This window comes from Alosa pseudoharengus, unplaced genomic scaffold (genome assembly GCF_046254945.1).
Source record: "Alosa pseudoharengus isolate Yale_2024_CS ecotype anadromous, Long Island Sound unplaced genomic scaffold, YU_APseudo_1.1 YU_APseudo_1.1_scf_10, whole genome shotgun sequence".
Taxonomy (NCBI): domain Eukaryota; kingdom Metazoa; phylum Chordata; class Actinopteri; order Clupeiformes; family Clupeidae; genus Alosa; species Alosa pseudoharengus.
Window position 1 is genome coordinate 17,281,308 of NW_027468565.1, and position 21,557 is coordinate 17,302,864.

The window sequence follows — 21,557 nt, forward strand, 5'->3', positions numbered from 1 at the left end:
TTGCTTGACATCCTATAACTTCAGCCCATCAGAATATCTGTGTGTGTGTGTGTGTGTGTGTGTGTGTGTGTGTGTGTGTGTGTTGACAAATGCAGGAGTCTATGCAGATGCAGACATTCAGTACACTAGCTACTAATGGAATGAGTGGAAGAGCTTTGGTAATTATCGGTGGTGTGGGGCCTGTGCGTGGGTCTTACTCATTTTGCCTGTCACCTCTAATAGCCTAATTATGCATTTGGAATATTTCAGAAACTTGATTTTGTGATTAAGAGCATCTCCTGGATATTTGTGTTTTCAATTCATGATATGCACCTGGCACGAGTTTCCACCAGCTGACTGTAGCTGTGATGAATATTGCAAATTATAATCAACTCCCACTTCAACTTTTAATTTGCTGTGTCTCTTAGGGATTGCTCAGAATCCAACTGGGACATGTTAGAGAAATGAATGGTGATTTTCTTAATGTCATCAAGTCCCCCTGAACATGTATTTGTCACTGACGTCAGCCTGAACTGACTCACTGTCTCCTATGATTTGTGCAGGTTGGGGGTTACACAAGGTGAAAGATTGGAGATGATTTTCCTGTCAGAAAGATTAGTCATCTTTTGGCCATGGGAATTTATACATGCAATAATGATATTTAAAAATGACTTTTCTTTATTAAATTTAGTACTCTAGCTCCAAGTTTGTCAGAGGGCTATGACAGAATCAGAGTAGCTAACTAAGTCATTTGTAATGCTCCTCTTTCTCCAGTTCTTTCTTTCAACCATACTGTTTGTTCACATATACCCTGACATGGAGTAAATATTGGGTTACATTTTACTTGAATGTATCTACATAAGACTGACATGAGTCATGAACCTGTCATAAACATTATAAACAAGTCATAAACGTTAATTGCAACTGACAAGTGACAAATGACAAGTTAGGGTTAGGATTAAGGTTAGTGTCATTTGGTTTTTGTCATGACAAGTTAGGGTTAGTGTTAGGGTTATGACAGTGTCATGTAACTCTTATTTAGAAGTAAAGTGTTACCAAATATTGTCATCATGATGGTCTTGGATGCATTGTTGCAGAACAATGTACTGGAAGGTTTTCATTGCCATTGAGCGCTCCGAGTACATTCACGGTGATGTACAATAACACTCTCTGCCTGAATAATAATTACTTGGATTCACATCTACAAAAGGTAGTCTGTTTTTTATGCGTATTAAAGTCACGCATTACTCTCTCTAGCCCTAAGGGAGCTGGGGGTATTGGCAGTTACATGAAAGGGATGCACTGAGCATGCCCAGTAAAGCTTTCTCTCTCTCTTTCTCTCTCTCTCTTTCTCTCTGGATTATGGGCGCCAGAGCTTTCTGGGGGGAATTTTTTCGGAAAGGCGCATCTCCGACATTTAGCGAAGAGGCATCCTGGTGAGGAGCACAGCCATAAGCGGAGGTAAAACACTGATCACCAGGCTTACTGTTCCATCTCCAGCTGTAGGACACAGCGGGGGGAGGAGTCTTAGGTGCTGAGCATTAGCAGTCGTTAACACCTCAAGAGAGGCATTGGTGATGTTCAACTCCCTCATAAAACAACTCAACTTTTCAGGTCAAGTCAGTCCTTGGATAAGTTTTATGGACATCAATACTTCATGCAAATGTAATCATGGCAGTTCCATAATCAAGCATATTTTCTTACTCAACAAGGGAATTGTTTGTGATGGCTATGGTGAGGATATAGGAGACAGTAATAGCTGGTAATAGACAGGTTGTCAGCTTAGAGAAGTCTTTGCCCATCAAAGAGATGTGTGTGCAAAGTTGTGCATGAAATATGCATCGATGCCAGTGGAATAAAGAACAAAGGCCTAACTGAGTGTTTGTCGCAGGGGGATATCGGAAGCGCTTACTTATTAAACAGCTTCACCCACCTCCCCCTCCACCCCTCCACAGCAGCAGCTGTTGGGAGCGGATGTGCAGACGCTTTGAGTGCCAGGAAACGAGCGCGTGTGATCGCCCTCGCTGTCGACATGACAGACGAGGAGCTGAAGACTCCCTACCTGCAATGGCGGTCTTCTTCTGTCTGTTTCTCTTTCTCTTGCTCTCTGCTTCGCTATCAGAGTGTCTGAGGGTTCCATTCAGTTTCTTTCTGTCCCTTTTGAACATTGTCTCTTTCTTGTTCTCCCTTCCTTACACATCCTTTTGTTCACAATCTCCTTTTCTCTCTCTCTCTCTTTCTCTGTCTTTCTCTCTCTCAATTGAACGCTGCACAGATGTACCGCTCATTCCCCCATTAACAGCTCATTGAGTACAAGGAGCATGAATTTTATGATGCCCAATCAGATGCGATTCATGGATTTCTCATGTAACCACAAGGTACACGAGTCTAATTATGTAAACAATGCAGGCAGGAGTTGAGGATGTCGACACAGAGGTGGCACAACGCTAACAATATGCTTAAGAACACCAATTAACAAACTCTTCTTATTCACATCATACTGTATGGTAACAACACTATGCAGAACGAGACGGTACGGTATGCAATTCTACCTCCGCATCGACTGGTAGGACATACACATCTGTCCTCTCTGTATGGCATTGTCTGTAATGAAGTCCTTTTGTTTGCAAGCTGCAGGCTGTATTCTATCAGACACAATGATGAAAAATAAAGTGCATATGCTGCGAATAAAGGGCCAGCCAAGCATACAGGGGTAGCTGTCAGAGACGTCATACTGTACCTCACAGAAAGGTTATGGTGTAGAAATACCCCCGCTGGAGGAGGATTCGTATAATGCCACTGCGTTCCACAGGCTTTTTGTAACGGGTGTGTTCCTGGAGAAACAGGCAGTAAAAAGGCCGTGCCATGCAGGGTATCACCTAATGAATTGGCCCAACGGACCTCCTCACTTTCTCAAATTTGCACATTTGCAATTTGTGGCCCTTAATAGCGTGTCTCGCAAGTATGACCTTACATTATAATTAGTTGTGTCCGGGACCTCCTGTCAGAGCAAATTTCAGCGGCCACGGGGGAGAGCATGCTCCACTGACGACCGCAAAACGTGTGGAGAGGGGGAGAGAGAGAGAGCAAGAGAAAGGGGGAGAGAGAGGGAGAGAGGGAGAGGGAGGTAGAGGAAAACTGAGCAATATAGAAAGTGAGCAGTGAGGAGAAAGAGAAGGAGTGTTTGAAAAAACAGTCTTACAGTAGGCACCTCAGTGAGGCAAATTGGAAAGGGAGTGGTGGATAGGGGTGGGTAGTGTGTGTGTGTGTGTGTGTGTGTGTGTGTGTGTGATGGGGGTGGGGGGGTTGTAGGGTTGGTGGGTGGATGGGAGGGGAGGGGAGGGGGGAAGGAAGGAGAAGCGAGCTCCAGCAAGCGTTTGCCTTTCTGATGAATGTTTATGGCTCTTTTTTGAGAGCCAATTATCTGCCGGTGTGTGAGTCATGGAGATCATTTAGGGGGGCTCTCTCACTCTGAGGCGCCACAGGACACGCAGCACTCAGCAAGGTAGGGGAGGCACTGGGCTGGCCATTACACATACCACTGGCTCCGCGGTCACGCTATCCTCTCCTCACCTTTCCCTCACTTCCTCTCATTTGCACTCTCTCACTCTTTTTCTCTCTTTCTGCCTTGTCACTCACTCATTCGCAAATTCACCCTCCTCTTTTTTCATCCTCAATCCATCTCTGTCTCTGTCATCTCTCTCTCTCTCTATCACTTTCTCTCATTGTCTCTTTCCCTCTCTCTCTGTCTGTTTCTCACGCTTCATGCTCTTTCTGACATGTACACTTCCTGTCTCGTGCTCGGCTTCTCTCCATGCTGTGTTTTATCTTCTCTGTTTCTCTCCTCCTCTCCTCTCCGACATGTTTTCCCTCTCTCTCTCTACCCCTCTCTCTCTTTCTCTCTCTCTCTCTGTCTGTTGCTCACTCCTTTCTTCCTCTCGTTGGCTCTCTCCCGACGTCCTCTTTGCACACTCCGTTTGTATCTGTGGGAATCTCCTGACCTTTTTGCTGTACTTAGCTGCTTCACGGGGCATTCCTCTCTCTTGCTCTCTCTTGCTCTCCCTTTCTCTCTCTTGCTCTCTCTTGCTCTCCCTTCCTCTCCCTTTCTCTCTCTTGCTCTCTCTTGCTCTCTCTTCCTCTCTCTTCCTCTCCCTTTCTCTCTCTTGCTCCTGCTCTGGTGCTCTGCTCTCTCATTCTTTCTAGGGACACAATCAGTGCGTCTCTCTTCTTCTCTCCCTCTCCTCTGTGTCTGTTTTGCCTGCTCTCTCTCTCTCGCTGTCTTTTCCTATCCCACTTTTCTTGACATTAATCTGACATCTCTGTGTGAACTGTTGAGGACATAAGTAAATAGTGTGTGTTTATATGTGTGTGTGTGTGTGTGTGTGTGTGTGTGTGTGTGTGTGTGTGTGTGTGTGTGTGCTGAGTGACCACTCAGCTCGGTGTCTGCAGTGCTCCCCCAGGCCCTGCAGCAGTGCGGGTGATGGAGAGGTGCTGGGCAGGAGAGCTGTGGTGGTCCCCACCAGGAGTGCAGGCCTCGGCCCCCCCGTCTGCATTAGCTGGGGTTGCGGGAGATTTATGACCCCGGGAGCACAATCCCGTCGGCCACGAGGCGGCGGTCATAAATCAGACAGAAGTGGGTCAGAGCAGGTCAGCTGTTTTTTTTTTTTTTTTTTTTTACGCTGGCGGCCAAATCAACCTGCTGATGACACAAGTCTCCATTCAGCCACCTTCTCACCCAACACCCAAACCCCTGGCTCTTCACCGCCTGTGTGGGCCAGGCATGGCTAGCCTCTAACCATGACGTTTGGTTTGATGTTTGGAGAGTCCAGTGCTTGGAGTGTCCGTCAGCCTCCGTTCTCACAGGTCATAAGTGCCTCGTCCATGTTAGCGAGCAGCTTGGTCAGCTCTCCCGGGGTCCCTCACCCTCTCTCGGGGCTTCTGTGCCTGGGAACGTAGCAGCGTGGTAGCCATGGCCAGCGGATGTCAGTACTCCTCCATGTCAGTACTCCCCGGTGTCAGCACCGGTGATTACACTCAAGGGGAATTGTAATAATTGATTACTGCGTTGAAGTGCTGTATTGAAGTGGAATGATGAGGAGGAGAGAGAGAAAGAAATGTGGGTCAGGTTGTTCTCGAACTCTTGTAGTCTTTAGGACGTGCGCTGACTGGAAAATCACATGAATAATCACCACAAATTAAGTTCTTGCATCAAACACAAGCTTTGATTTTTCTAGACAGCCACTGTAATCTTAGATTGTGTTCTCTTTCAAAAACGGGTTGTATCAACACCTGAGGTTCTGCCTGCTCAGGTTGTCGAAATTGAAATAGCACACTACACACCTGCAGACCAATAATAGAAATCTTTGGAGAAGTCTCATTTATTCTCAACACAGCTAATGTGTCATGTGCTCTGCTATGCTGTCTCTGTTCTGTTTTGCTTATTTTAGTCTCTTTGTGTGCATATGGAAACAGATTTAGTAGTATAATCCATTACATGCAAATGGCACCAAATGTACATTGTAAATGAAATAGCATGAAATGTATCTGCAAATCTTTCTTAATCGAACACTGTGGGGCATGCATCAAACATTTAAACCCCATAAAGTCTCACCCTAATGGCATACTGCCAAGCTCCACACGTCTCTCAACCTGGTAAGTGTGCTGGGTGTTCAAGCACGTCAGTATAAAAACAATGAATCTAATTATCGTGATTCCTTTCCTTCCAAAGTAGTCTTGATTTGGCTTTGTCTCCATGGCTCACCAAGGTCTTCCTGATAGTGTGTAATGCCACCCGAACCCCCACCACCCCCCAACACACACACAAAAAAGAGTGAAAGACAATGGTGAGAGTGCGAGGAGCGATGACCTTTTGGAGTGAAATGTTAATTTATCTGCCATATAAAAAGAGCACGTATGGCTGCTGAATACTGAGCATGTAAATGCTGCCTTTCTACATTGACCAGCGTTGCTTACATTCAGATTATGTACAGTTCAGTGGCCACTAAGCGCGCCTAGGCCCAAGTCTCTGGTCTTATTATGTGTTTATTGGTTAGTAGAGAATGCAAATTGCGATGGAATTCCTCTGGGGTCGGAGACATTGTATTAGTGGTTGATATTGTGGTCTCCACGTTGTAACGGCGCGCTGTGATTCCTTGCTATGAAGACGGCCTCCGATTGGCTCCCCGCAAGAAAGGTCACAGCTGATGCAGAAAAGAATAATGATTTTTTTTTTTCATTCCTGTCAATCACCGCTTGATTAAATATTTGCTTCATGCCTCTGCATGCGTGGTAAGAGTAACACCCGGTCCGGTATGCTCTTTGGGTTCTCCTTGAAAATTGTAAGAGTAAGGAAGCCACAGCAATTCACCTTCACTGTCAAATGAGATGGGTTTGTGAAAGAATGTGTGCCTTTTTCGGCATTTGAATAGGGATTTTTTTTCCAGCTACAGAGAAGTAGAACGACTTCAAAGCCTTCCCCTCACTCTGAGGCTACAGATAGAGTTCTGTATTTTACTCTGAAAAGTGCTGTCTGGCCTGTGGTTGTTTTGGGTGGACCCAACCCATCTCACGCGCACATGGGGCATAATGTTTGAGCTTGTAAAATAATTCCCAGCATGCTCTGCTGCCTGGGACGTGCGCTTGAGTTCAGGCATGATGGATATCGGGGACAGCTGAGTATCAGATTGCTCATTGCGGCGGAGATGGTCATTGTTGTGAACTGACCCGGTCTGATGTGCCATCTGGGAGGCGGGCCTCCGTGTGACACACTTGATTAGAGGCGTACACCCCCCTCATCACGTCCATCAAGCTACGGACCGCTGAATGATGCCGCCCGGATCGGGACATAAATCCACTCGAGCGCTTCGCACTGGTGTTTAAATAACCTGCTTTCATCTTGCAGGGGGGATTACCTTACCCTCAAGAAATACTGCGCCGCTCAAGTGTGTGAGGATGAGTGTGCATGGGTGTGTCTGTATGTGTGTGTGGTGTGTGTGCATGTGACAGAGACAGAGTGTGTATATGTGTGTGTGAGTGTGCATTTTTTAACTGGTCTGTGTATTTGTCAATGTTTGTGAGCTGAGTGTGAGTGTGTTAAGTACGCAAAAGTGTATTTGTGTGCGCGCAAGGGTGTGATCTACCGTCTTCGGCGGAGAAACAGAATAGTTAAATCATGTGTTTGCACTGTGCATCTCTAATACCTTCCCAGGTCAATACCCATGGATTTTCTGAGGTTTTTACTCAGTGCAATAGGTCTCAGTCTGTGCGAATGGAAGGGAACAGAGGGAGAGTATTGATCGGCAGCTCATGTGTCACCTGTGTCTTATTCACTTATTTATTATCAGCAAGCATTTTTGCAAGAGCTTCTCAAATCTGTGATTCTTATCTGACACCACAGGCTCTTAAGTGGCAATGACAAAGACATTGCATTTCACAGAAAACATTCGGTTAAGACGCAGCGCCAGCTTCACAAGTCCCTTCTCCCTCGTGAGTGCCTCGCTCTCGTTTGTATGCAGGCCTGGGTGGCAGGCAGGGTTCGACGCCCACACACACACATACACACACACACACCCGCGCACTCTGCTGCAGTGCTGTGTTCGAGCAGAAGTACATTAACCGTGTCTGTTGTTGACCGCGTGTCAGTCCAAGGAGGCATTTACCTACATGACTCCATTGAAATATCAGGGTATGAGCGCCACCCCCCCCCCCCCCCCCCCCAGCGCAGTGCTCCACCTCGGCTCCCTCACCTCTCACTCCTGCCGCAGTGTGCCGAGGCAGGCCGGAATTAATGGGGGAGAGATGGGAGGGCCGCTGGTGGACCAGAGAGATTAGCTGTGAAATTGACACTGACAAATCTCAGGCATTATGGCTTCATGGGAGGCAAGTGGTGCCTGGGCTGGAGGGGCCTGAGGTTGGACAAGACGGGGCGAGGCGGGGTGGGGTGGTGGTGGCTGGTGTGCTGGAGTAAGGTGGGGTGGGGTGGGGTGGTGTAGCGTGGGGCGGTGTAGCGTGGGGTGGTGCGAGTAGCCCAGGAGGGAAAATAAAGATGGCGGTAAACAGGCACGGAGACTCTTGTTTGTTCCGTGTTAAGTGCGCTGGACTCCTGTGGCCACTGCGGCCAGCACATGCCGTCCCCTGAAGAGCCACACACAGGTGTGCATCTGGGATCTCTCATTTGGCTCATTTGTTTACGGCGGCTGGAGTGAGACAGTTTAAGGGAACAAGGGAGAGGAATTAATTCGGAGTCTGCATGCTAAGTAACAAAGCAAACACTAGCAAAACAGTTTTATTTCTCAGAGGAATCCAGTCCTTTTCCACATCTCCTCTTATTATCCTAAATCAGCATGTTTTGGGCTGTGAAACCTAGTTATTGTGTTTCTTGTTTAACATTTTCTGTTTTTGTTTACGGGATCTGTTTCAACATCGGCTTCATTAAGTAATTGAAATTAATCTAATTGGAAAGTGGGAGGGAAAAATGTATTTTTGAGAAAAAAAGCTAGGCCTACAGCATCGTGCACAACCTCCACAGCATTCTGCGATTCTGTGATTCACTCCAACATTCTTACTTCTGCAAGCTTGTAAAGTCAGCTCATAAATAGTATATGTTTATGCACGTCTTTAATAATCCATGAAAAGCAAATTGAATCAACAAACATTTTACTCTACAGACTAGTCCACACTTATTTGTTGATTGCAAATTGTATACCACGGCCATCCATTTCAATCTCTCTCTCTTTCTCTTTCTCTCTCTCTCTCACTGTTTCTCTGTTTATTTAGATTTGTCCAACAACATTTTAAAGCCGGGGCCATGCTCTTGATGTTTATGTATGATAATATATCGTTGGGTGCTTTAGTGTTTTTGTGGGCAATCGTTGTAGTGTTTGCTCTGGTAAAATGAATTATTTTAATTTCCCAGACTCTTTTTGGCAACGTGTAATGACAATGCAATAATAGTTATCATGAAATGCTCGGTGACTGGAACCTAGCACAACTCTGTCTGAGTGAAATGTAACCCATACAGCATGTAATTAATGCAATTTGATCTCATTGTGACAGGGAGTTGATGAATTATGATGAATTGCTGGAGTAGAGCGGCAGCGCTCCCAGCGAGTTTAATCTGTGGCTTATACGAGTAGTTGACAATGCATAAACCGTTTAGGACATGCCCTTGTGTCTATAATAGTCTCTTGTAGAGGGGTTAATGTCCCTCTTTATGGCCTATTCCAGTAGAAGGGGGAAAGCAGATAAAAGAAAAAAAGAAAACTCCTCATCCACAGAAAAAGGATTCATCATCCTAATGCATACTTACAGCAGCCATTTCACTGTTATTATAGATGATATGGACAAGACAAAGATGGCCGGTTGTTTGTGAACAAAGATCCTTTGTGATTTTCTGTGAGCTGAAAGTCCCTCAATCTGTGAGGGAGCTGAAAGACCCTCACCGATTTCATGGCCTCTTTATCGAGCACAAGTGTGTAAGCTGTTTGAAGTTGGTTTGACGTTTTGTGTGTCAGAATCCTGGGCTTAACTGAAAGTCCTTCCAAAATTTGTGTGGTTTGCTTTTAAATGTGTTAAATCTTCCAAACTTGAGGAATGTAACTTGTTAGCCCATATTGAAAATGTATATTTTTTATGTCTTTTACATATTCATGTGAGTTTTTCAATCATTATTTATCAATGTGTGCGTGTGTATGTGTGTGTGTGTGTGTGTGTGTGTGTGTGTGTGTGTGTGTGTGTGTGTGTGTGTTTGCCTGTGTGTGTGTATGTGTTTAGCATATGCATGTGTGTATTTCACACAGTGTAAGCGCAAAGTGCAAATTCAGGGAGCTGAGAGGAGAGATGAAGAACGCTGAAGCCATTAAATGGATCACACTTCTTATTTTTGGTCTTTCATCAGTGAGCAGCTCTGCTAAATATTCATGGCCAACTCACGATCTTAAAATAAGGCTCATTATCACTCTCAGAGCTTCTAAACTTCACTGTGCAGATTCCTCGCTCATCACAACACACCAAATACAGCATCTATTTTTAACGCTTTTCCCCTCACGAACGCATTCCACATTCACCATCCTGGTATATCACTGTCAATGGCATAATTTACATTATTTTGTTGGATTTTTTTTTTTTTTCGTTCAAAGATATTGTCTATTTATTTTCTTCATCATGGGCTTGCCTACCAGCTAGGACACTAAGACATTTGCAACTTAGGGGCTTTTTGAATTGTGTTTGGTTAAACTTACTCCCAAGCTAGTCCCATGATAACACACCTGGAGTAGGACAAGTGAAATGTACGTTGACTCGTTGTGTGTGGTTGTGATAGTTCATGAGTGGAACTCATGAGGAGACTACCACAGTGATCCACCCACCCAGTGTGGGGAGGACTGCAGACCACTTCACAGCACAGGTGTGTGAACCCTCACAGAAGTGCCCACTCCCTCACCAGTCCTCACCAGGCAGTCTATTTAGTCCATTAACAGCAGGCTTAGCTGGCTTTTCCTCTTTCATGACTGTCCATTAATTGTTAATACAGATTCTGCTGCAGAGTCTGCGAGTGGAGATCCTTCCCCAGCAGTACTGACCTTCCCCACTGCCTTTTACTACTCTGGGATCTTGGGGAGGGAGAGAAAGAGTTGCTAATCCTGTGTTAGCAGACTCACTATGTCAAATTTGCTCTGATCAGGGATTACACAATTTTATGTTACTATTATAGTGTCTACTTCAGGGGATAGGTACATTATAAAACTCCTTTTCTCCTTTTCCTTTCAAGTGCTTGCTTTTCTCTGATCTTACATTCACAATATTGATGATCTTCACAGATAGTTGAGCCAAGGACAAAGTCAGTCCAAGGGCCAAAAGAGGTTTGAAGACACTTGATCTGAATGTGATGGCCTTGTTGGTTTGAATAGAGCAGCTGTGCCATTTAGTACACATTAGATCAGCATTACATAATCTGGATAACATAATGTGTCTTATTTTCAGACATATGTGTTAGTCCATTGGTTCGCTTGGACTCCATAAAATGTGTTTTGACACGTTTTGACTGACAGTTACCCTGCTGAGGTCAGGAGCAACGCTGTCATTTGTACTCTCAGCTTTCCCCTGAGGTACCTGTGGTGTTTCTGTGGGAGTGAGGCTTGTTACTCTTTTCACTTTTCTCACAGTTTTCCTGGTGTGAATGAGTCTCTTAAATAAATCAGAATCTGTGTGTGTGTGTGTGTGTGTGGGGGGGGGGGTATCTAAATGGGTATGTAAATGAGATAGTGTGTGTGTGTGTGTATGGTGCAGTAGTCCCCCCAAGGAGACTTGGGGAATCACTGTTAAATGGTCTGGCCTCCTTTTGGACAAATGGCTGTTCAATCACCCACGACAGTAGCCAGGCTCCCAGGGGGAATAAAGATATATGTTGTGTTGTGCCTACTGTATGGGTGTGAAAACGCTGCCATGCAAAAATCCCCAGCAAGCGTGCGAGAGGGAAGGAGGGAGTGAGAGAGCAAACTGATCAACGAGGCTGTGGCAGTGGGTCCAGACTGATAACACCCCCCCCCCCCCCTTTTCCAGTTGCTGTATGTGCAGCCAGCCATGCTGAAGGTTCTTGCCTGGGTTTTCTTTGCTTCCGACCTGGGAAAAATAACATGGTCCTGGAGAAGGTTTATGGGGGAACCAGTATAGAATCCTTCCAATGGTGGTGTGAGAACGTGTGATGCCTACACAAGAACATATCGGAATTGATGCTTATCTGTTGTGTCATATTCAGTCATTTTGCCCACTGGTATTAAACATTCTTTATAAAACGTGACGGGAAGCTGACTGTAAAGGAGGCCATATATGTTGTACGAATTGAACTCTGGTTTGGGATTCCATTCCAGTTTGTTTGCCCTGAGGTCCCAAGTGACCCAGAGTCAGCATGCTGTGGCCAGCGCTGGCCTACTGTCCTTCCTAACAAGCAGCCCTGGACTCCGCCTGATTGGCCGGGTCTGTGTGGCTCTCGGCGGTTGCACTGGTGCCAGTTAGCGCCTCGTTGCTCTCGGGGGCAGCGTGTGGCGTCGCGCACGCTGAGAGGGGGAGAGAGCGCGCGAGCCTGGACCCTGCCGGCCGCGACAACTCTTAATATCTCACAGAGGGGTGATTGAAACAAAAGTGGGGCCGTGTCAGGCCCCCAGCCACCATGTAATTGAATTCCTCCGTTGGTGCAGGGGGGGAGCGAGGCACCAAAGCGTAGCCCTGGAAAGAGGGTAAATAGACAAGGTGCCCTGGACACAAAGCCCTGGGTAAGGCAAACATAGGCACCGGGGGGAGCACTGCTTGTGTTTACCAAGAGATCAGGCTCCCCACTTCTCCTACTTGAACATAAGTAGAGATGCTGTTTTATAATAGCCAGCAATTTCATGGGCCTATCATCTCAATGGTGATTGTATAGGGCCTCTTGAAAAATGGCTTCTGTGGGAGCGGGGTGAGGAGCGTGAAAGAGAGCGGGAGGGGTGGGAGGCGCTGCTGATGTGATGGGGGGTGAGCTCGGGGCACCGCGGGGTGCTGGTAGGAGCGAGCGGGCGCTGTCTTCGGCGCCACACCGCGGAAATTATCTCCGGCTCCCCGTGTTCCTCACCCACCGGATCCCCGCTGCCTCGAATTGCCACGGACATTGTTGAATCGTTGAGTGACACGGACAGTGCCTCCATTCCCCCCTCTAACCGCCCCCCCCCCAGCCCTCCCCCACCTGCTGCCCCTTGCTGCGCGGTTCAGTGTTTATGCCGAGGTGAGGGCCGCAGATCGCCGGGCGTGCGATAAGGAGTCAAGAAGTAGCCGGCTGTAATTTATCTAAGGTTAGTTTGTGATTCAGATATACTGTTCCACGGGCAGCCAGGCGTTAAATTGCTTTCCTCCGGGAGCAGGGCGTATTCACGGGGGTCGACAAAGCAAAGCCATTTCTCTTGCACTTGCACTCTGTCTTTTACCCTTCCTTTCGTTTATTCATTCTTTTTCTTAAATCACTTTCTCCCTCTCGTTCTCTTAATTCTTTCCCTCGCTCGCTATTCCCCTCTGCGAGTGTGTTGGATCTTGGCTCTCAGAGCGTTTCTATGGTGATACTTTGTGACAGTCCTCGCTCCGCAATTAGGGAGGGCAATTAGAGCTGGAATCGTGGAGGTTGTGAGCGAGCTGGGAAAGGTCATGAGAAGGGTTCTTCTAGATGAACATGATTAGATGATCTCCCAACTTGGGGGTGATAGGGGATGCTGAAAGACATTTACATTTCTGTGTTGCTCTCATTAACTGAAATCAGCCAAGGTCTGGTTTGCGTCGTGTCTTATATGCCCTAGAACAGAAATGGTTCCCATGTGCAGGTAATTGTTTCTGCTCATTGTTTAAATTTTTTCATTTGTTTAAATGTTTGCCAGATTTATAGCAGGCTAATGGAGTGCCTCGTTTGTGGTCACTTCAAGTAGAGTGTTATCAACCAAAGTATCTATAAGCATAATCAAATCAAGTAAATTGCGGAATACCACTTGTATGTTACAGATTACCACTTAAAATTAGAATGGTCTAGCATTCTAATAGGCTTCATACAGAGATAATGTGAAAGCATTCTCTGTCAAGCTTCTGTTAAATTCAATAAGCTGGCCCAGCAATCAGTTCTACAAATTGCTTGAATTTCTCCAAGTGGCTCTCATATATCTTAGCACCTGTTTGAAGATCTCCGCCAGTACTTAAGTCGACTCGTTCAATCACAATTTAGGCCCGTTCTGATATTCCAGGTAGATTTTGTAATTTAGTCTTAGGGGGAAAAAAATCATATGCTGCAGTGTGTGCCTGGGATACGATAGTGGATATTCAGCGGATACTCATATGAAAAAAAAGAGATTTTAAGTTGAAGAAAAGACATGCGGTCAGCAAATAGTGACTTGAAAGTGCGAGCCGAGGGAGAAGGAAAGAGTGTGAAGAAATTCAGCTGGTGAAATACCATGTGTAGCAGCATGTCAAACTTGTCTAGTGTCTAGTGTGTGCCACTGGGGCTTTGGGTTAAGCTGGCAACCCCTCCACCCACCCCCCACCCCACCACTCCACCACCTCCTCTTCCTCCACCTCCTCCTCCTCCTCCATGTCTCCACCCCACACCGCCTCCTCCTTCCACACCGCCCTGCCCGCCTGCCTGTCTGCCTGCCCTGCTCTCTGAGCTCTGAGTGGCTGTATTGTGTTGGTACAGCGGGGGCTGTGTCTTGCCCTCCAGACAGCACTCCACACTCCACACTCTCCAGCAGCCCAGCAGCCGGCCGCCCGCTCAGGCAGGAAAACATTCTGAGCCCAGTTCCCTGCGGAACTCCTGTCGAAGTGCACACACATGTATGCACACACACACACACACACACACAAACACAGAAATACACATACACCTACGATACATGTGCACACACACATATACACATTCAAATAGAGACTCTCACACATACACAAGCTCTCTCACACACAAACACACACACACACACACACACACACACCTGAACACAGAAAGACACACACACCTACCGTGCATGTGCACACACACACACACACACACCCACACACACACACACAGAGAAAGAGAGACAGACAGACACAGAGAAAGAGACATGTTTGGCTAAAGTCTAAGTGCTTGTCCTGACTGATGCCTAATGGTATTCAACCACCATTTTTGGCTCTGGGCTCTTTTGTTTGCCATTGTGGACACAGTGTAGGACAAAAAATGACAAATTTGTGGATGCTGTCATCCTTTATTGCCCGCAGATGTGGGGTTAGACGCACGCTCTTTATCGCTTCGGTCCACAACAGGGCTGATTCTCTGTTGGAAATTCGACATAAATTGTCTCCTCAATTTACAAGGGTTTAATAGAGGCCTAGGCACATCACGCTCAGTCCCATCAATACACATGAGGCTAATGGGAAATTTAATTGTCTGGGAGGGGAGATAAATTGAGGATATTACAGTGTATTATATGTCAACTTGTAAAAGAAGAGGCCTTCCGTTGAGAGTGACCTTGTCCAGGTCCCTAGAGTGGGGTCGGGTTTTAAGCCGCACATGCTGTCAAACTCTTCACCGGATCAGGACTTTCTGTTTCGCAGATAAAAGCCCAATCCTAGCCGAGGGAACTTAGTACTCATATCTCAGATGTTCTGAAAGTCAGAGTCAGACGCCTCGCAGAAAGCAGACCACGCTGCAAATATTCTGGCAGTGATCTCTGCAGCCATTTTGGAGAGTATTCTGCATGGAGGAAAGTGTGGATGAAGCAATTGAAGGAAGATGAGTGTGTTATGTATTGCGTGAGTGTGTCTGATGTGTGTGAATGTGTGCCTTTATGTTCAGTTACAATAGACCTCTGAAAGTCTCTTTTACTTTTCTTTGACTCTGTCAAGTACCATTTTCTCTCCAATTTCTAGTTGAATCCAATGTGTGGGCCTCCTGTCCTTCCTCAGTAATTGCACTTCATAGTATACTGTATGCCACTGCTTAATGTCTGTAACTTTGTGAGACAGAGTTACGTGAACAAGGAACAAGCTTTGAGCAGAGAGAGGCCGACTGGTCAGGTTTGAGTATGTTTTAGACACAAGACACAAACCGTTTTTTATTTATTCCCTCCATTTTAATGAGGGCCTTGTTTTGTAGCAGATGGAACATTAGTCGTTACACCCTCTGGCTGGCAGGGTTTTTTAGGTAGCAGTAGCAGCAGCAGCACACCGCAGGGCAGCCAACTCTGCCACTCTGACTAGGTGCTGGGAAGGCCTGAGAAGTTTCAGGTGTATCACAGTGGTTTCCCTGTTACCTGGTGTGAGCCGATTCTCAGCAGATCGCGGCGCGGCATATGAGTGTGTGTGTGTGTGTGTGTGTGTGTGTGTGGACAGGTTTTCTCAGCGCCCCGTGGACATGGCGGAATATTGATGCATGGGAGAGATTGTGCAGTTTGCTTTGACCCTTTTGTTCGCGGAGCCAGCATTAAAGTTGCTGAGTGAGTGTTTCACATTGAGCTCTTCTTTATTCCAGCACTCAGCATAAGTGGATCCAATGCACCCTCGTTCCGCGCTCATCTCCCACCCTCCCTACCACCCGCCTCACTCCTGCCTGCCTGCCTGCCTGCCTGCCTGCCTGCCGTCTAATTATTTTCTTTTGGACTTCTGCTCCCCCTTTCTTTCCTACTGTTGCATGACCAATGTCCACTGACACACATGCTCACTCACACACACACACACACACACACAAACACACACACACACACACACACACACACACACACACACACATATTGTTCCCACACACTTGTTTTCTGCCTCACTATTGATGTACAACAATACCAAATCCAGATAGCATCTCTTAGATAACCTCTCATACACAAGGCCATTGCCATGTGAATCCATCATTTCCATTTTAGAGTCCTATTAGGGCCAGAAAGCAGATTTGGGAGAGGTCCTCAGGGGCTTTAATCATGCATTATTGCCTCCTAAGGCCCATGATTCATGTCTCAACAGTGCCTCATTAAAGGACAAAAATACATCTCTTAGGCAGGAGGCTGAAACCTTTTGAATCCACTGGAAGGATTTGATAATGTCGGGAGCATCTGTGCCATTGGCTGGCTCTGTTTATTGTAGTGCGCCTCCTCCACCGTGGCTCTCGCTGGCATGTGCCCAGGCCGTGGTACAGGAGGCTGCGCTCGCAGGTAATGACGATAATTAGCGGGAATGAGGCTGGCTCGCCATATAGGGGTGTCCCCGGCTGCAGCGCCAAGCGCCCACCACCAGAGCCGTCATGGCCGCCAACACGGCCGCAGACACTCTCAGTTTCACGCCTCTGTCTTCCTCTCTCCATCCGACCCATCTGGTTCCCACCTCTGTGGCGCTCCGACCCACCCTCCACACATGCCATCATAGTGAGCAGGCCAGAGAGAGTCCACTGGTTGCTAACGGTGCCTCTGCTTCAAAAGAGATGTGTTTCTATACCTGGAGTCAGAGCCTGGCCTTGTTACATGACTACGGGTGATGGAGAAGTGTTGATGAGGCACAATGGCTGTACTTGTGTGCAGCATTCAACGTGAAGCAGCAGCTCTACTCTTGCGTGTGTGTATGTGTGTGTGCGTGTGTTGCTGGGGACCACTATAAGATCTCTGTGTCTGGCCGCACCTGCCCTCAGCACCATCTCGTCCTGGTGTTTGCGCTCCTCTCCGGTGCGGTTCCTCGGCCCAGCCCCCGAGCAGGTGTGCGGCCCGCAGAGACGCGCAGCCAAATGAACAAACACGGCGCCGTACAGCTGTGTGTGCTCACCGCTCCCGCCTCACGCCTCACGCCATGGGGCTCCCAAATCTAATCAACTCTCATGTCTGACACATCCCCTGCTCGTTTTCCCCCACTGTCATTTGAGGATTCACTACAGTGGGGATCGAATTAAAATGAACAGGTTCACTTTGCTATAAAATGTGCACATCCTCTACTGCTAGTGCAAGATTACTAGGGGACGAGTGCCAGATTGGCTTGACACCAAATGGAAATTATGAATATTTATGATATGGCATTCTTGTGACTGTTGCTTAGAAGTGCAGCTCTGATTAAAGATTCCAGTTTAGAGGCACTTTGTATTTTCTATTTGGCCTATAGTAGAAGATATTTAAATATTCATTGTTTTTATTTGAAATATTCATTGTTTCCACTTTTCGCACATTATAAAAAATTGTAAATATCTCAGAAATCTATTACATTTAAGATGATAGTTCATAATACATTCCTGATATTCACTCACAAAGACTTGTTTGTCCTGTCAATCTAATTGACTCAGTAAATATTGGCTCTCTCGGATGAGCATTGAGTTGGTGCAGCTAACTCATTTTGGCCTCTGCTGCGCAACTTCAATCTCAGCGTGCAGAGCAGATGTCAGCCTGCATTTCTCTCAGCCGACGCAAGCCAAAGGCAGGAGCCACCTGAGTGGGCTTAAGTCTTTGGGGCGCTGGTGGATAGATTAAAGCTGATGGCGGCACTGCTTATCTGTGCGGCGTCAGGTCCCGTATTGATTTTTAAAGAGGAAATGCATTTTTTATGGGCTGAGGGGGGCCACTCCAGAGGCCAGAACAAAAACATGAAAATAAAATGCAAGAGATTGGGCCGAGGGTTTGGGGCCCCGGCTGAGTGCCGGGTGGTCCTGATTACAAGAACACAGGAAGCCCTGGTCTGCTGCATCTCTCTCTCTCTCTCTCTCTGTCTTTGTCTCTCCTGCTCCCTCTTTTTCTCTCCCTCTCTATTTCTCTCTCTCTTTCCTTCACTCTCTCTTTCTTTCTCCCTCTCTCTGTCTCTTTCTCTTTCTCTCTCCCTCTCCCTGTCAGTCCTGCTCCAGTCTTCCAGCACCCATCAGTTTGGTGCACAACAGGAAGCCATATGGCACAGGGACAGAAGGCCCACAGATGCTCCCATCAGAAAGCCACCAGAAAGCAGCACACATTCAGCCTGGTCATATGGTCCAGAGAGTCCACACAGCAAACTGACTCACTGTTACTTACTTCAGTGGAGTACTGGCGCTTAAGTGCACAAAAAACAGGCAGGCAGTGCAAAAAAACAAGCAAGGCCATGCAAAAGTGTTTTAAATGGAAGTCTGTTAACCATAAACCATTAGTGCATTTTCCCTTTTTGTCTTTTTCTGCTACGCTGTTTGAGCATTGGTGGGTCCCTGTGAGGTCCTCACTGCGTTTTTCCAAAAGAAACATTACAGCTTGTCTCAGACTTGGAGAGAAAGAGAGAGAGAGAGAGAGAGAGGGAGAGAAGATGAGAGGAAAGTGCGAGCGGGGAGAGAAACGGAGAGGGGGAGAGAGAAAGAGGGAGCGTGATGGAGAGAGCGAGAGGGAGCATCGCCCTGGAGGTGCGGAGTGATAGAGGTGCTAAGATCTGGGCTCTTTTCATTTCTGCCCAGTTGCTGACAGTGTTGGTAAGAGATGCGGAGGTGAGGTGGGGAGCTGTGGATTAAAGATCATATCAACGTCGCAGCCAGGGCTAGGGAAAGCGAGGGAGGGAGAGAGAGAGAGAGAGAGAGATGATGGTGCTGATATCAGGTGAAGCCTTTGCTGAGGGAGACAGAGGAAGCTTATAGAGGGCCTCAGCAACAGGGGAAGGGGGAATGCAATCAAGATGGCCGCCACTGTGTGTGTGGGCCTATAGATGTGGCTGCCGTCATCTCAGACAGCTTGGCAGGGAGATGCCTGTGACGTGGCCTCTGCACGCAGCCCTGGCGGTAGAGATGAGGCGCTGAGAGGGGTCTCCCCAGACAGCTGCTCTCTGATCTGGTTCTCATCAGGAATGTGCAAACCAAAACTGTTGGAAGACTGTTTCGTACCTTTTTTTTTACTAAATGTTTGCTTTTACAAGCAAGAATTCTGATGTAAGGCTGATGTATGAAGGCGGATGAAATTATGCTTCTCGAACATATTATCAGTAAATAGCCTCTGATGGTGGTTCATTTGCAAATCTAAAGCAAGAGCCTCTATGTATCCATTGTCTTGGAGGAATTCCAGTCTGGCAATGCAGCGTATTTCAGTTCTTATTTAACTGTGAGAGTGACCTTCTGGTTTGAAGCGCAGCTCTCAAATGGCCGTCGGCCCCTGGCTGAGGAGGGGAGCAATCTGATCCAGGGCGGACAGGCTGAGAGCCACGGGGGGAGCCAGGATGTGGTCCCGCAGGGGCCCGCAAAGCTTAACCGCTGGGCCGCAACCTTTTAATCCCGCTCCTGCAGCCCCTCCGATGGCTTGACACGTGGGTCATCTCCATGGATACATGCCCAGCATCCTGGCAGGGTTTCTTGCGATGATCTGAGCACTCGGTTGCCAAAAGAGAGGGGGGCTGTCAAACAGTGTATACAACCTCCCACGGTCCACAATGTCTATACTGGACAGTCCCCTTCTTTTCACTACTCGCTATTCTACTTTTATTCCTGGTCTTCTATGGCAACAGAGCTGTACGAATTAAGACAGAAGGACCCGACTGAGCAGTTCCTCCAGGAATTCGCGATGTTGCGATCGCAACAATTAACGCAAATTCAGCAAATCCTCGTGAATTCTGGGCGACCTCGCAATTTTGTCCAAACACCGCAACTTTTTCGCAAATTTGACCAATCATCATGGTTTCCCCGTGAAATTTCATCTACCACAACAGTCCCTCACGCAGCATATTGAGTCAGATGCCACACTCACTTCTGCAGACACCAGAGACTATTACTTGTTCACTCCTCTGCAGTTTTGATGACAATAAATAGAAGGCTAACGTTAATGATCTGCTTTACTTGCATCTCTCAACCTGGCCTATTTGGTTTACTGACATTTGAGTAGGCTACAGTATGCAGCCCATTGGCAAACGTTTACACCTGGAGATGTCCTTTGAGCTCGCGTCATGTTTGCTAGCTTGTGGGCTCAGTTTGTGCTACCAAAATCATAGAAGTTAATAACATTGAAAGACATTTACCTCTTCTGTGATCCAAGAATGATTTCATTCGAGATATTTTTTAACATTTATTTTAACTAATGACGTAGAAAACATCCCGAATTCCATCCACATATCGTAGCCTAATGCACTATGCCACTCGTAGCCGAACACAGTGAGATGCAAGCATTCCAATCCACTTAGAAATGTAATTACGCTACTCTCACATCCTTAAAGTGGCAGGCAGTCAATTAGACTTACACACCACCAATGTAATAACATTAAAGAAAAGTGTAGTCTAATAGTTTAAATCAATATGAAATTACTAGATACTTAGTTGGCTATTAGTAATTATGCAAGTCACAGAATATGAATTATTAAAAATATATGAACTTAATATGAATTACAACATATATGAATGTATTGAAACATGATGCCATCTTTTTAGGGGGCTTCTTTTTTGGACAGTTCTACGAAAGGTTACTGCTTTGTGAATTACCCCAGTCAAAGTATTTACACAAATAGAATTACCCCAGTCAAAGTATTTACACAAATAAAGTAGGCCTACTTTGATTTTCTGTAACCCTTACTATTTACCTTTACTTATCCTTTTTAATAAGCATCAATATGATCAGTGTGATTTTGGTCTTACTAACCTTAATTGGCCAAAAAATGAAAAAGAAATCGCAACTATTTTTGCAATTTTCACTCCCTCCCGCAATTTCTTCGCAACAAACAGCTAAAAACACCGCAACTTCCATCGCAATTTTTTAGAAAAGTTGTCACGAAATCAGGCATTTTAGATCGCAACAATCTCAAAAAATCCTCGCGAAATCCTGGAGGGACTGACTGAGCATCAGTGAATAGGTGATAGATGATTTAAATTATGCTCATGCCCAGAAGAGGCCATTCTGTCATTACACCAATCTTCTTACTCCCTCCCAAATAATAGCGTCGCCTAGCCATTACAGTGGCATTTTGATTAGCAATTTTAGCACCCAGCAATTTCCTGGCATGTTCTCTGGAAGCTGGCTAAGCACAGCCTGATTCTCTTCAGACAGTCCTATTCAGGAGTCGCTTAGCGATGTTAAGAATAAGTGTGCACATTAATCCCAAAGTCGCTGCAATCTTGTAATCCACTCAGTATGTTAATTGCCTGCTATTTTCTTAGG